The sequence below is a fragment of the Podarcis cretensis genome (genome assembly GCF_951804945.1).
Source record: "Podarcis cretensis genome assembly, chromosome: Z".
NCBI lineage: Eukaryota > Metazoa > Chordata > Lepidosauria > Squamata > Lacertidae > Podarcis > Podarcis cretensis.
This window is the reverse complement of record NC_137184.1, coordinates 14436056-14452066: the sequence shown is the minus strand read 5'-3', so window position 1 is coordinate 14452066 and position 16011 is coordinate 14436056. Positions and strand designations below refer to the sequence as shown.

The window sequence follows — 16011 nt, the reverse complement described above, 5'->3', positions numbered from 1 at the left end:
CACATGTACAGTGGTACCTTGGGTTAAGAACTTAATTTGTTCTGGAAGTCCGTTCTTAACCCGAAACTTCTTAACTTGAGACACCACTTTAGCTAATGGTGTCTTCTGCTGCTGCCGTGCCACCGGAGCACGATTTCTGTTCTCATCCTGAAGCAAAGTTCTTAACCTGAGGTACTATTTCTGGGTTAGCGGAGTCTGTAACCTGAAGCGTCTTTAACCTGAAGCACCTGTAACCCGAGGTACCACTGTATACCCATTCTTTACCCACATGCACTCGAAGCATAACCAATAATTTTCTTTATTTGTTTCTGGGGATGGAGAACATAAGCCATGTTTTGGTTTGTTTCCTACAATTTGAATCACTTCCTATAGTTATAGAAATAGCTGCCAAATAAAAAAAAAAAGAGAGTGGAAGATAAGAAGGAAACAGTTTACCAAAAATGAAAACAGATCCGTCATAAGGATGGAGGGAGTCAATTGGAAGAAAAGAAGAACTGAATTTTTTTTGTACATTACCTTGATATTGTTTTCTCCTGTTTTTTTGTCTCATTTTTTGTTTTATGAGTGTGTGTGTTTGTGTTGTAAACTTAATAAATGAGATTACGTAATTAAACCATTGAAAATGATAAAAATACAAAGCCCACCCATACAAATACTTCTTTTCCAATGCTTGAAATTATAAACGACATTAAAACAATATTTCTGGTTGTAGAAACAACAGTCCTGTGAGCTTGATATAGATTTGATCTTTATAAAGAGTTCATCATCAGGATTCTAGATGCCTCATGTTCAGTGGCAGCAATGGCTGTGGAAGCTGAAATGTAGATTTTCATTGATGCTGCTCAGAAAAGTTGAAACTGCAGAGAATAATAACTCCATCTCTCCAAGTGCAGTGGCGTAGCGTGGGTTGTCAGCACCCGGGGCAAGGCAAGTAATTTGCACCCCCTAACCCGTGGATTTGCGCCCCCTAACCCGTGGATTTGTGCCCCCTAACCCCCAGATGTTGCGCCCGGTGCGGCCGCCCCCCCTGCACCCCCCCACGCTACGCCACTGTCCAAGTGACTTGTGGCAATCATTCATTGCCTTGGTATGTCTCTCCAAAATGTAGGATGCAAGGACTCCTGCTGTCCTTTCCGATATGATGGTAAAGTTGACTCATCACACTCAGAATAGGCAGGAGAAGATGAAGTACACTCCTTCACTCTAGTTATAGCAATGCAGGAAAAGCAGTTGATGTGTTCTGGCTCAGGATTCATATTGTTATGAGTCTGTGGGGGGCTTGATTCCCCTAAACTCCTGGGTGCCAGATCCTCCTCTAAATTCCTGGGTCTAGCGAGTGTTGGGGTTTATTCAATGGACTGAAATGGACTGCCAGACACTGGATTTAGCAAGGTGCTACAATACAGGCCTAAGGGATGTGGGTGGCGCTGTGGGTTAAACTACAGAGCCTAGGACTTGCCGATCAGAAGGTCGGCGGTTCAAATCCCTGTGACGGGGTGAGCTCCTGTTGCTCGGTCCCTGCTCCTGCCAACCTAGCAGTTCGAAAGCATGTCAAAGTGCAAGTAGATAAATAGGTACCGCTCCGGCTGGAAGGTAAACGGCGTTTCCGTGCGCTGCTCTGGTTGGCCAGAAGTGTCTTAGTCATGCTGGCCACATGACCTGGAAGCTGTACGCCGGCTCCCTCGGCCAGTAAAGCGAGATGAGTGCCGCAACCCCAGAGTCGGCCACGACTGGACCTAATGGCCACTGAGCTATAGCCCATAAGAACATGACAGGTCTGCTGGACCACACCAGTGGCCCATCTACTCCAGCATCCTGTTCTCACAATGACCAAACAGATGTCTTGCCAGGAAACTGGCAAGCAGGACCCAAGTACAATATCACTCCCCGCTTGTGATTTCCAGCAACTGGTGTTCAAAAGCTCTACTACCTCCAACCACCATGATTAGTAGCCATCAATAGCCTTCCCCTAAGTGGCATGCCCTAACTCTGCAAAAGGTCAGGCTGCAGAACTGCTGCTCTTTTTTATCACCAGAAGGGTATTGGTTCAGGATATAAAACCTAGCATAAACAGCCTTTGAAGATGGTTCTCCAATCTGGGATTGTGTCTGCATATTTCACAATTCCCTGCACATGGGATTCCATGCTTGTTTCCCTTGAAGTTTCACCTGCGAGAGGTCAGCCCATCTCAGACAGAGGAGGGGGGAATCAGTTTCTTGATGTGAACAGCCTTCTAATCCTGTCCCACTTTGTGAATTACAATTAATTTTTATTTCAGTCTCTCCCCCCCCCCTGCTGTGCTGGAGGCATGTTTATTTAATCTTCCCTTGGGAAGAGAAAGGGGGGGGGAGAAAAACTTAAATTAGGATGGGGCTTCAGAAAAGGAATGGATGGAAGCAATTAATAATATTATTTCTCCTTGACTTAATCTGCATAACATTACATCGGAATAAATAAATTAGTGCACCATTCTGGGCAAGGGGTATTTGCAAGTGAGGCTTGTTAATGGAAAGAGACGGGGTGGAGGGGTGGGTTTAGAATCCCAATGCATAAAATATTTCCCCCCCCCCCCCCAATTATATCATTACCCTTATTTCCTCTTATGAGTCCATGGCCTTTAATGATTTATTTATTCTGCCTGTAATGTCTTAGAGGGCGCAGTGTGCATCAAAAGCCAGTAAGATGCTAAGAACCACCTGGCTGGATCAGACCACGCAGTAGTGTCATCTGGGCCACAGTCACACCATACCATTAAAGCCTATGGTACCACTTTAAACAGTCATGGTCCAAATGAATCCTGGGTCCAGAAATCTGGTGCTGAGAGCCATTAGGAAAACCTTCTTCCCCTCCCAGAGCTGCAATTAATTTCCAGAGTTCCCTGGGATTGATCACTAAGCCACTCTGATCGTTACAGATTTCACCTCTTCGTCTTTGGTCTCCCAATCTAATAATATGTTACACATCTTTTTTAAAAGCTTAGTGTTTTCATCTACAGTTTCTTTTTGGAATCTAGATACTGTGTAACTGAACCCCTTTTTATTTATTTTTATTATGCTCAAGTGGGCACAAGGTTTAGGACATAACATACAAATGGAGGACTGAGAGAAATTATGGGGAGTGAATCTGAAATTTACTGATTGTACTTTGTTAAAAGAGAATTATGTCAAAATGATGTACCGATCGTATATTACACCTTTGAAAATAGCTAAAATGTGTAAAACTGGCACCAATAAGTGTTGGAAGTGTAAAAAAAAAGGAAGGCACCTTTTTTCATTCATGGTGGAATTGTAGAATAATTAAAAATTACTGGGAAATGATATATAATGAAATTTAAAAAATGTTTAAGATAACTTTAAAATCCATAAGCTTTTTTGTTAGGTATTTTAGGTCAAGATTTGCCAAAACTAAAACAAAAATTCTTTATGTATGCTACAACTGCGGCAAGGATGTTATTAGCACAAAGATGGAAAAGTGATAAAATATGAACTAAAGAAGAATGGCAAGAAAAACTTATGGAATATGCCGAAATGGCAAAACTAACTGAAAGGCTCTGAAATAAGGACAACAGAGATTTTTTAAAAGATTGGGAACCATTTACAGCATATTTACAGAAACAAGGCAAAGAATTGGACTCACTAGCAGGCTTTGAATAAACACTGACAATTAACAAAATAAATATAGTAATTATAAATTGGCGTTAATATGAGAACCGAATGATAAGAATATGATTTAAGGATACCAAAAAGTTGAGAAAAAAGTAGAATAAGCAGGAGAATATATTATGTTAAAATAAACAAGAAGAGGAAGTTGAGGGAAGTCGCATGGAGGAAGGGGGAAACTGGGGAATGATGTTATTGTTATATAATGTGATATTTTTATGTTTATAAATGTAAAACCCTATTTAAAAAGAAATCATTAAGCCACTCTGGGAATTGTAGCTCTGGGAGGGATATAGGAGTCCCCTAAGAACTGCCAGCACCCTTCACAAACCACAGTTCCCAGAATTCTTTGGGGGAAATGAGACCCAATGTATGGTGTGAATATGGCATACCTCTTTGACTTGAACATCGTGCTAGTACTGTGGTGCAGGAGTGCAGAACTTTTGCCCTCCAGATATTGGTGGATTACAAATGTTTCCATTTCCATTTCATACAGATTATCGATGACTATGAGCCGCAGTGGCTATGACAGTGGCTCCTCCACTGCACTGCCAGAGGCTGCATGCCTCCGAATGCCTGTTGCTGAGATTCACAAGTGGAGAGTGTTATGTATTGAAGTTCTCACCCTGGCCACCAGGAGTATCGTGTAGAGAGTTTTCACTCAGGTTCACGTCAGTTATTTTAGGCGGGAAACCCTGGGTTGTTGTTGCTACAGTGTTGACAGCCGGCTGCCTATAAAAGCAGGCCGGCCGAGCTGTTTGCTGTTCAGTTCTGTTCTGGCCTGTGAATAAACAAGAGCTGTTTGAAGAATCGCTGTGCCGTCTGATATGTTCACCCACAACTTAACAGAGACAGTGCTAGAGTGCCAGGGCTGGGCAAATACATTTTGCAGCCTGAGGCAAACCATAAAATGGCGCCCCCTTGCTCTGCCGTTTCTCACTTTTACCAAAAACAAACATTTGACTAGCTGGGAGCTGAAGAGGTGCTTTTTGAGCTCTTTCCATCAACCTGCAGCCTGGGACATTTGGGCAGATGGAGATGGTCAGCACCGCCCACAGATATGGCTACTTCAAGGCTTCCCTCCAACTGCCCATGGTGTTTGAAAAAGAACAGCACTGTCTCCTCCCGCCCCCTATAAATAAATAAATAAATAAATAAATAAATAAATAGGACAGTTTGACTTCCCAATTCTGATTAAAAATAACCCCCAATGCAAACCCATTACACCTACCAGCCACCTCCCACAGGCCCCCAGTCAAGGATGCAGCCCTGGGAGCATGAGGCAGGGTCAGCCTGAACAAAAAGTAAAAGCATGTATAGCATTGCAGCCTAGACTTCCGGGTTAGCGCCATAGGCAATGGCGGAATTCCTCTGATCCAGAGGAACCCGGTCTGCGAAAACTGGGTCTTGCCGCGGCGGCGAAGGCGGAGACCCTTTAAAAATCCCAGGCGGAGGAAGCCTGGGAATGTGGGATTCGGCTGACACCAGGAGCACCCCCCCCTACACGCAAGGAAACCCCTTTTCAGGGACCTGAAGCGACGTGGGGTGAACGGCGCGGTGTTTTGAATCGACCGCTATTTTTACGGAGTGAAGCCGCACAGCCGTTGCCGGAGAGCGCTGTCTTTTTCCTGGGGACAATTAGATTCTAAACAAGTACCCGTGAGTAGAACGGAAAATTGGGCTAAGAAACACTTTAATTTGGCAATCAGCGGGAAGGTCCTAAACAGGAAGTCCGCCTTCCGCTTTTGTAAATAGTCTGAAGCAAAAATCGTGCAAGCCAAAGTCTGGAAAGTTGTACATAAAGGTTTTAAATTCCTCCTGTTTTGATCATCTAAACCCCTCTTGGAAGCAGGAGTAAAGAGGGGAAATTTGACTGTTCAAGCCTGCAGGGGAGAGAGTAAAGAAAGATAAATTTCCACCGTCTCAAACCTGGGAACGGGGTGTCAGAGACGGAGATTTTTGGTGAAGTTCATTGACTGTGAATGGAACATCTTTTGACAGTTAGTTGAAGAAGAGAAACAAATGGATTCCAATGTTGCCTTTTGCATTTAAAAGAAACAAAAAATCCGAAAAATGAAAGTAATTTTTCTTTGTTGGATCTGCTTTTAAAAGATGGATACAAATAGAAATTGCCTCCTCTAGAGGGAGCTTGTTAAATTGTTGCTGGAGTCATTCTGGGGATTTTACAGCTGTGGAGATTAGGATCGTGGGACCAGACTGTGACCTTGAACAAAAATGTGTTTGGAAGAAGTTTTGGTGCTTGCTTTTTGCAAGACAAGCGCTTTGTTGGAGCAGATGCATGAGAAGATGGATTTGATGACTGTTGCAGTCAGAAGCTTTGGACAAACAGTGAATATGTAAACAGAAACCATCCAGGAGCCAACTCAGGAATCTGTTTTGATAGAGCAAGTGCAAACGCAGAAGATAATGGAGGAGGCTGCTGTTGAACCTCAAGTAACACAAATGGAGAGGCCCGAGGCCCTACAGGAGCATAAGCTATTGTTGTTGAAGGCTGAATTTGAAGTGGGACAGGGGGGGTCTGGAGTTGTGGGGCCCCTTAAGTTTGGAGGGGCTTTGAAACATGCTTTTAAATATTTTCTGGACTACACTGTTGACTGTGGGGAATGGGACTGTGGGGAATGGGCTGATCTGCTGAGGAGAGATGGAGATATTTTTGAGTTGGAACATCCCCGAGACCTACTCCTCAATGAGAAAGGAAAGAAATTAAGAAAGAGATCTACAAAAGACAAGGTAAAGTGCAAGTACAAACAAGAAGAAGACCTGCAGAAGGGACATGGAAAAGACTTAAGAGCCTCGGATATAAGATTACCAGGTTGATGGACTAGATGGAATGGACAGTAAGGACCGCCATAACCCGAGACCAGGAAGAAGAGATGCTGGAGGAAGATTGGAAGAAAACTTTTAAAAATTTATTTTGGGAATTAGTGTAAAATTAATGAGTATTAGGAAAAATGTTGGAATGGAAATATTTGGCTTTAGCAGAAATGTTATAAGGAATTATGTATAAATAAATATTAAGTTTTAAGTCTTAAGGTATTTTTGGGAAGATAAGGTTAAAATAAACTAAGGTAAACTGAATGACAGAATATAGTGAAAGATGGAAAGGATTTGCTGAGTTAATTAATAGTTTAGACTGTTAAGATAAACTATTTAAAAAAATTGGGAAGGATGGAAAGAATTTGCTGAAATAAATAATTAAACTAGAATACAAAAAGGGAGGTGTGAGGAGGTCGATGAAACAAGTTAATGAAATATAAAGATATGGAATATTGTGTTTCTATTGTTATTGTTGTATTGATTTTTATGTTTTTTTTTCTTTTTCCCCTCTTTTAAGTATTGTTATATATGCTTTGAAAATTTTCTTTTGTTGTTGTTGCTTTCTTTTTTCTTTCTCTGTAATTTTTGAAGCTTCTAATAAATATCATTAAAAAAAGGGGGGGGGATTGCAGCCTAAAGATTTTCTAGGAATTAGTTTAGCATAGGCATCTGTTGCTTGGCCCTGAACATCAACCTCCTTATAAGGAAAGCAAGCTGATTTCCAGGCTGATTAGGAAGCTGCTACCTCCCCTACCCAAGGACACTTTTTTAATGTTGGGCAAAAAGAAAAAAGCAATCAACACAACAGCCAAAAGGGAGATCCTGCAAAAGATTACCTCCTCGTAGAATTGTAGAGTTTGAATGAATCCAAAGGTCATCTATTCCAGCCCCCTGCACTGCAAGAACCACAGCTATGATTTGTAGATTTACTGCAGCATGCAATTTATGGCTATAATCCAGTGCACCCATCCTTGGATGCGTGCCTTGTAATTATTACTATCATTTTATTATCCCGAAGGGTAGCAGTGTTGTGCTATAGCAGAAAACAACCCACGATGACACATTAAAGACTTCACAAATTTATACTGTAATATTTATTGATAAAATTTCAAATCACTAAAGGGAATCAATGTATGTATTTTAAGGGTGCAGAGCAAGGTCCATTGAGCTCATTTGCATCTACTTCAGAGTAAGAGCAGTTTCCTTTATTTTCATGGAATCCTGAAAGTCCTTGCCTAGGAGTAAATGTCACTGAATTTAGAAGGGGTTGGTTCAAAGTTGGCATAGTTAGGTATGAACGGCCCCTCTCGCTGCTGCATCTCTCTTCCCTGAGAAAGGGAAATGTCAAGGCTGTGAAAGAGATGCAGCAGCATGAGAGAGACAGAGGCGGATGACAGAAAAGGCCCTGAAACCTGTCAGGCACCTCTCTCAAGGCTGTGGCCTTGGTACCTCATCAGTGCGCCAGGTGTGTAATGTGCTGATTGGCCACAGTGGTAACAGTGATGCAACAGGACTCTTCTTATGTTCTTATCCCAGAGCAGGGGTAGGCACACTAAGGCCCGGGGTCTGGATGCAGCCCAATCACCTTCTCAATCCAGCCCACGGACGGTCCGGGAATCAGTGTGTTTTTACGTGAGTAGAATGCATCCTTTTATTTAAAATGCACCTCTGGGTTATTTGTGGGGCCTGTCTGGTGTTTTTACATGAGCAGAATGTGTGCTTTTATTTAAAATGCATCTCTGAGTTATTTGTGGGCATAGAAATTCGTTCATTTATTTATTTTTTCAAAATACAGTCCGGCCCACCACATTGTCTGAGGGACGGTGGACCAGCCCATGGCTGAAAAAGGTTGCTGACCCCTGTCCTAGAGGATCATATGTAACATGAGAGAATCCTACCTCTTCTAGGTTACGGGGGGCATTGAAGGTGATGTGTCTGAGGGCTGAGGGCTGAGGGCCACAATCAATCAATAATCAATCAATGGAGACATTGCACACACTTTTGTAAATCAAGAAAATCTTTAATAAAATAATAATACAGTGGTACCTCGGGTTACATACGCTTCAGGTTACATATGCTTCAGGTTACAAACTCTGCTAACCCAGAAATAGTGCTTCAGGTTAAGAACTTTGCTTCAGGATGAGAACAGAAATTGTGCTCCGGCGGCACGGCAGCAGTAGGAGGCCCCATTAGCTAAAGTGGTGCTTCAGGTTAAGAACAGTTTCAGGTTCAGTACGGACCTCTGGAACGAATTAAGTACTTAACCCAAGGTACTGTAATAACAACAATATGAGAAATGTGAAATTTTACGTTCTGTCAGTAGATGGCAGTAGCGACAGCTACTTGATTAAAAACAAAACAAAAAAACCTTAGGTTGTGTTGTATGCATTACCTGTGCCTATCTCTGGTGTTTCAAGCTGAGTCCACATGACATTAGTCACAATCCATATGCATCCAGCAGTTCCTTCAGAAATACAGTTGTTTTATGCATTTACCCCACGAACCCACCTTCCATCTGATTTGTAAACCTGAGCCATGCTTAAGTTGAGGTGCGTAAGTTTCAAACACCCATTGTACATGCCCAGATGACAGCTTTGTTGAATAAAATAAATAAAATTCATTATTATTATTATTATTATAAGAATTTGGGGAGAGGAGGGGTCGCAGGTGTATGGAAAGGATCAGGTAATGTGCATTGGGTGAAGACATCTCCACCCCCTCCACACACACACACACACACACCCGTGTGTCAAAATGTGACTTGAAAACAAAGCATCTCTACAACAGGCAATAAATGAAGGGGGGGCTGGTTTCAGGCATAAGCCCCTTTTGATCCACACCCAATAAACTTCTAGGACAGGATGGTCCAATGCACAGCGCTCAGGGCCTTTTTTGGTAACCCTTGGCAACATTTGACGTCCTCCACCAGCCCTCCCAGCCCTTGTGCTGCCTTCCCAAAGCCAGGTAAGTGAGGCACTGGGCTTTGGGAAGGAGGTGGAAGGGCTCTAGGACCCTGCCAGAACCTAATGTCTCCTTCCCAAAGCGACAAAGCAGCCTGCAAGTTCCCTGTCAAAGTACTCTTGCAGCCCACTTGCTATAAAAAGTTGGACCACCCTGTTCTAGAGCAAAGCAGCAGCTCTATCTTTTCAAGGCCCTGGGAGTGGGATATAGGAGTTTGTGGGAGCACCATTTGGGAGGGCTTTTCTTTGGCCTTCCTATATGTGTGGTTTTGTTCTTTTAAAATTGTTGCATTTGATGATCAGTCTATTAGGCCATTTTATTGTACAGTGGTACCTTGGGTTAGAAGAGACTCTGGTGGCGCTGTGGGTTAAACCACAGAGCCTAGGACTTGCCGATCAGAAGGTTGGCGGTTCGAATCCCCGTGACGGGGTGAACTCCTGTTGCTCGGTCCCAGCTCCTGCCAACCTAGCAGTTTGAAAGCACATCAAAGTGCAAGTAGATAAATAGGTAAACAGCGTTTCCGTGCGCTGTTTTGGTTCTCCAGAAGCAGCTTAGTCATGCCGGCCACATGACCTGGAAGCTGTACGCCGGCTCCCTCGGCCAATAAAGCGAGATGAGTGCCGCAAATCCAGAGTCGGTCACGACTGGACCTAATGGTCAGGGGTTCCTTTACCTTTAAAGGTAAAGGTACCCCTGCGTGTTCGGGCCAGTCTTGACAGACTCTAGGGTTGTGCGCTCATCTCACTCTAGAGGCCGGGAGCCAGCGCTGTCCGCAGACACTTCCAGTTCACGTGGCCAGCGTGACGAAGCTGCTCTGGCGAACCAGCACCAGAGCAGCACACGGAACGCCATTTACCTTCCCGCTATAAAGCGGTACCTATTTATCTACTTGCACTTAAGGGTGCTTTCGAACTGCTAGGTGGGCAGTTACCTTTACCTTGGGTTAAGTACTTAATTCGTTCCAGAGGTCCATTCTTAACCTGAAACTTCTTAACCTGAAGCACCACTTTAGCTAATGGGGCTTCCCGCTGCCGCCGCGCCACTGGAGCACGATTTCTGTTCTCATCCTGAAGCCCCATTAGCTTTTAACCCGAGGTAATATTTCTGCATTAGCGGAGTCTGTAACCTGAAGCGTATGTAACCTGAAGCGTGTGTAACCTGAGGTACCACTGTACTCCATTCTGTATTTTGTTGTTTTAATATGTAGTTCACTGCTTTGGGGGACTTGTGAGGTGTTGAAAAGCAATATATGAATAAATTATTGTAGTGGTAGTAGTAGGTAGTAGTAGTAGTAGTAGTAGTAAATCTACTATGTATTTTGGAAAGTTGTTTATTTGTCTGATGGCTATGCACGCAAACACCTCTTAAAAGATCGCAAGCAAATTTGCACAATGGTCCTTGACATTGAGGAGCAGCTTTAAGTCTATACTTAGGTACAATTGGACATTAGAGTGTTTCCCATTTAGAGGGTTCAAAGCACCTGACCCATCCCTCTTTCATAATACCAGAACTTGTGAATATTCAATGAAACTGAATCTTAGACAGATAGCCATGACTATGTTCTGCTTCCAATCTTCTGAATATCATTGCTGGAAACCACAGGAGGGAAGAAGAAGAAGAAGAAGAAGAGGAGGAGGAGGAGGAGGAGGAGGAGGAGGAGGAGGAGTTTGGATTTGATATCCCGCCTTTTGCTCCCCTTCAGGAGTCTCAAAGCGGCTAACATTCTCCTTTCCCTTCCTCCCCCAATCTTCTGAATATCATTGCTGGAAACCACAGGAGGGAAGAGTGCTGTTGTCCTACTTGCAAGTTTCCTACAGGTGCCTGGCTGGCGCCACTGTGAGAACAGGATTCTGAACTAGATGGGGCTATTGGCCTGCTGCGGCAGAGCTCTTATTATGTTCTTCTTATTTCAGTAACCTAACAGCTTTGCAAGGCAGGGTGGTATTATTATAATTCCCCACACTGCTAGTTATGGGGTGGGGGTCTGAGGAAATGGATGGATTTCGTAAAGCCACCCAATAAATTCATCATGACTGACATGAGTTTAACATAAATGCCCTAAGTGAAAAAACAGCAACACTACTTTTCCTTCACAAAGCCCAGCATGTTTTTCAGTTGTGTATGTTTGGGCAAATTATATTTTCCTTTGCCATTTCTAGAAAATCAGTATCTTGAAAGAACACTCTACCAAATAAAAAATAAAAAGTCACCAACCGTCTGTGAAAGGGTGTCACTTCTGGGACTTGAGCAACACAATATTCTCTTCAAGGTCATGAAGCCTGGGAGGTTTTGATAAGCAAATACTGTGGAGGGGTTTAGTTCCTCATTGGCTGCCTGGTTCACCACCAGATTTTGACATGAGTATAATCAGATTGAAAAATCAGGGAGGAGAATGAGGTAAAGTGAAGAAGGGGAAGAAAGAGGGAGATGTGTCTAACTTTAGCTGACAGCAAGACTGTGGAAAAGTCATAGAGAAGGAAACTTCACTGTGAGGATCGTCCCTGAGGAAAAAAACAAGTCTACTTTCAGCAATTCTGCAATAACAGGTAATTTTCCCCCTTTAATAATAATAATAATAATAATAATAATAATAATAATAATTTTTTAAAGCATTGTATCCAAAGTTTTCCAAGTAGCCCCTGAAATTAATGGGCCTAAGTCATGTCCATATTTTTCTAAGTAGGACCAACACTGAATAAGACCTACAGTTCACTTCTAAGAGCTAGGTTAAAGCTTGTATTGATGTAATTGAAACCAAATCTTCTGAAAAGCTGTGCTGGAAGAGGGTTGCAGATAGAAGTTACTATATTTTTTGTTTGGGCAAGCCTATTCAGACATGTAGAAAGCTGACATGTATCTTAATCTAGGTGGGTTTTTTTTTAAGCTTAACCTGTTTTTAACAGTAGCACCTTAAAGACCAACTAAGTTAGTTCTTGGTATGAGCTTTTGTGTGCATGCACACTTCTTCAGATCTGAAGAAGTGTGCATGCACACGAAAGCTCATACCAAGAACTAACTTAGTTGGTCTTTAAGGTGCTACTGGAAGGAATTTTTTTATTTTGTTTTGACTATGGCAGACCAACACGGCTACCTATCTGTAACTGTTTTTAACGTGATCTCTTTTTTTTTTACTGGTAATTATATTATTTTATTATTTTTCTAAACTGCTTTGAGATTTTATTACAACCAAGAGGTGTGTAAATCTTGTGACATTAAATAAATACCAAATTCAATGAGGCTTGACTCCCAGGTAAGTGGGGTTACTCTACAATTCTATGATTCTATAATTCTACACTGGGTTAAATCTACCTTCAATTCTACTCAAGAGGAGACCTATTGACATTAATGGGCACAACTAACTTAGGTAATTCTGAGGAGGACTTCATAGGTTCCAAGCCATAGATTTCAATGGGTCCGCCCTGTGTACAGAATTGGTGTAGTATAGAGTTTCAGACTAGAACCTGGGAGAGACCAGGGTTCAAATCCTGCCTTAGCCATTAAGCTCAATAGGTGTGACCTTGGGTCGGTCACTGCCTCCCAGCCTAACCTACCTCACAGGGTTGTTGTGGGGGTTAAATTAAGAGTGGGAGAAGAACTGTGTAGGCTACCTTGAGCAAATTGGAGAAAAGGTGGGAAATAAATGCAATAAATTTAGTTGGGACTTTACCCAACTGTCCCAAGATGTTCCCAGCCAGGGTTAAGCCTTGTTAGCACAAGAGAAATAAGGTTGATCCTTCATTTAAATAAATAACCTAATATCCCTGAGTTTTACTGCTTGGGGAAAAACATGAAATAACAAAATAATTAAGAGAAAGTATTGCAAAGAGTTGGATGTGATGTCCCCCTGGTCCATTCCAACTATACAAATCTATGATTTTATAATCCATATTATGGAATTATTGGGAAACAATGCTGGACTGCTAGGATGGTACTGGGAAGCACAATCCCTTCTGACTGTCTCAGGAAAGCAGGTAAAGAATTGCAACCCTAACCTACTGTAAATAAATTTGGAAGATAATTAAGGCTGCACTCCTTTAGTCAACAGCTGTGAGTAATTGCCACTGAACAGTTTTCAGTCAGAGTATTTCAGTGCAAAAGGAAACGGTCCTCTCTCTGCTCATTTTATATTGGTTATAAATTCCATTTTCAGTTGTTGTTTTGTGCATACTGCTTTTAAAACCATTTTAGTTTTAAATATTAAAAAAAATTTTTTTTTTATGATGTGACTGTGTAAATAGCCTTGAGACATATGTGTGAAAGGCAATCTAATAATAATAATAATAATAATAATAATAATAACAATAACAATAATAATAGTTCTCAAACTTTTTTATCTGGGCCATAATTTCAGAATAAATATTTGTTCAAGACACTCCTTTTTTTTAATTGATAAGAAATAAATAGGAAAGCAAAAATAAACAACTGATTTATAACATAGATAACATTGATTTATAACATAGAACACAACTACTTTACAATATTATCATGCGGCACCCAGAAAGTATACAAACTCAATGAGAGGTGTGAGCTTGCAGTATATCATTTTGAAGAAATAGCTATCCATATTCTGCAAATAAAAAAGTTATTTTGATACTATACTAAACTACACTGAAATGTTTAGATGTTTCTTTGATGGTTCTTGAATCTTCCCAGTACACTTGCTCTCCTCTCCTGCCAAACCAGGACTTAGCAACACTAAATTTTGCTTATCATACCATAGATGATCTCCTGTCACCGATAAATTCTCAATTATGTGCTATGATGTTGTAGTATCTTTTCTCTCTCAAAAAACCACACTCGCCCACAATCTGTGCTTCTTGCCTTTCTCACACTTTGGGTGGGGGACAGCCAGAATTGTGAGTTGCTAGGCCAATTGCTAGAGAGGACGAGAAGGTGCCTTTGAGTACCATTGTCTCAGCCTAACCTACCTGACTGGGTTGTTGAGAGGATATAATGGAAGAAGGAGTTGGGGGAAGAAACAACCATGTATGCCACATTGAGATCCTTGGATGAAAGATGAGCTATAAATATAATAAGCACAATGGTACCTCAGGTTGGGACGCAGGTGGCGCTGTGGGTTAAAGCCTCAGCGCCTAGGACTTGCCAATCGAAAGGTCGGCGGTTCGAATCCCTGCGGCGGGGTGCGCTCCCACTGCTCGGTCCCAGCGCCTGCCAACCTAGCAGTTCGAAAGCACCTCCGGGTGCAAGTAGATAAATAGGGACCGCTTACCGGCGGGAAGGTAAACGGCGTTTCCGTGTGCGGCTCTGGCTCGCCAGAGCAGCGATGTCACGCTGGCCACGTGACCCGGAAGTGTCTCCAGACAGCGCTGGCCCTCGGCCTCTTAAGTGAGATGGGCGCACAACCCCAGAGTCTGTCAAGACTGGCCCGTACGGGCAGGGGTACCTTTACCTTTACCTTTACCTCAGGTTACATACGCTTCAGGTTACATACGCTTCAGGTTACAGACTCTGCTAGCCCAGAAATAGTACCTCGGGTTAAGAACTTTGCTTCAGGATGAGAACAGAAATCGTGCTCCGGTGGCATGGTGGCAGCAGGAGGCCCCATTAGCTAAAGTGGTGCTTCAGGTTAAGAACAGTTCCAGGTTAAAACAGACCTCCAGAATGAATTAAGTACTTTACCCGAGGTACCACTGTATATATTTTTTAAAAAGCCAACAAAAATTAACCAGATGGGGGCTGTTTCAAAATGTTGTATCCCAGTTAATTCCACTCAGAGTAAACCTATGGAAATTAATGGACATAACTGATTTAGGTCTATTCATTCCAGTGGGTCTACTCTGAGTAGAATGCATATTCACGCCATACATTGCCAAATTAAGCAGTCATGGCTTCTGGGAGCCGGAGTTTGTTAACTTTCTAAGAGTTGCTAGGAGACTCCATTTCCTGTCCCAGAGCTACCTTTCCCAACCCCTCTTCCTAGGAAATTATGGAAATTTTAGGTCTGAGGGGGGAATACAGGCCTCTGAGCAACTCTCAGCACCCTTAACAAACTGCAGCTTCCAGCATTTTGGGGGAGAAGCCACGAGTGTCTGAACTGGTGTACAGTAAAAGTGCTTTCAATGTACAGTATAATGTGAACGATGTCTAAGTTGGCTACAATCCATATTGACTCGAGGGCAGTCAAAATATCTTTATAGTTAAACAGACCTGGGAGACAGGAGTGGTGGGAGCAGAGACAATCTTGAGAGCCTGGATTGAGTACATATTTCCCAAGGCAAAATATAACATTTGTTTGTACGGTTACTGAATGGAGCAACTGGAGGAGAAAATGCAAACAACCATGCAAATGAGAGACTACTTGATTGCCTTCCAGTATGTTACCTTGAGGTTCTTCCATGGATTATGTTACTTATCACAAGGCAGCTGGGTTTAGCGGGGGGAGAAGAGATTTGCTTGTGCATATTTTATGAAGTATGTGGGAAATAAGAGCTATGCAGTGTCCAGGGAGGACATTTGGAATTCCAGAAAAGAGGGCACAGATTTGTATAAACTTTGCATATGGCTAATGTTTATGTAAGGATGCAAAATTAGG

The 16011-nt window shown here is 42.4% G+C and overlaps 1 protein-coding gene across 2 annotated transcripts in view; it reads left to right on the top strand.

Moving 5' to 3' along the window:
* The window catches only part of GFI1B (growth factor independent 1B transcriptional repressor), a 40574-nt gene that overhangs the window by 15889 nt on the left and 8674 nt on the right, over positions 1-16011 (top strand). The window contains exons 2-3 of one of the 2 annotated variants that reach the window (XM_079961456.1): positions 8039-8129; positions 11808-12004. The gene's annotated coding sequence lies outside the window, so the exon portion shown is untranslated. Of the gene's footprint in view, positions 1-8038; positions 8130-11617; positions 12005-16011 lie in introns of both variants that reach the window. The other variant, XM_079961455.1, reaches the window with a different exon arrangement.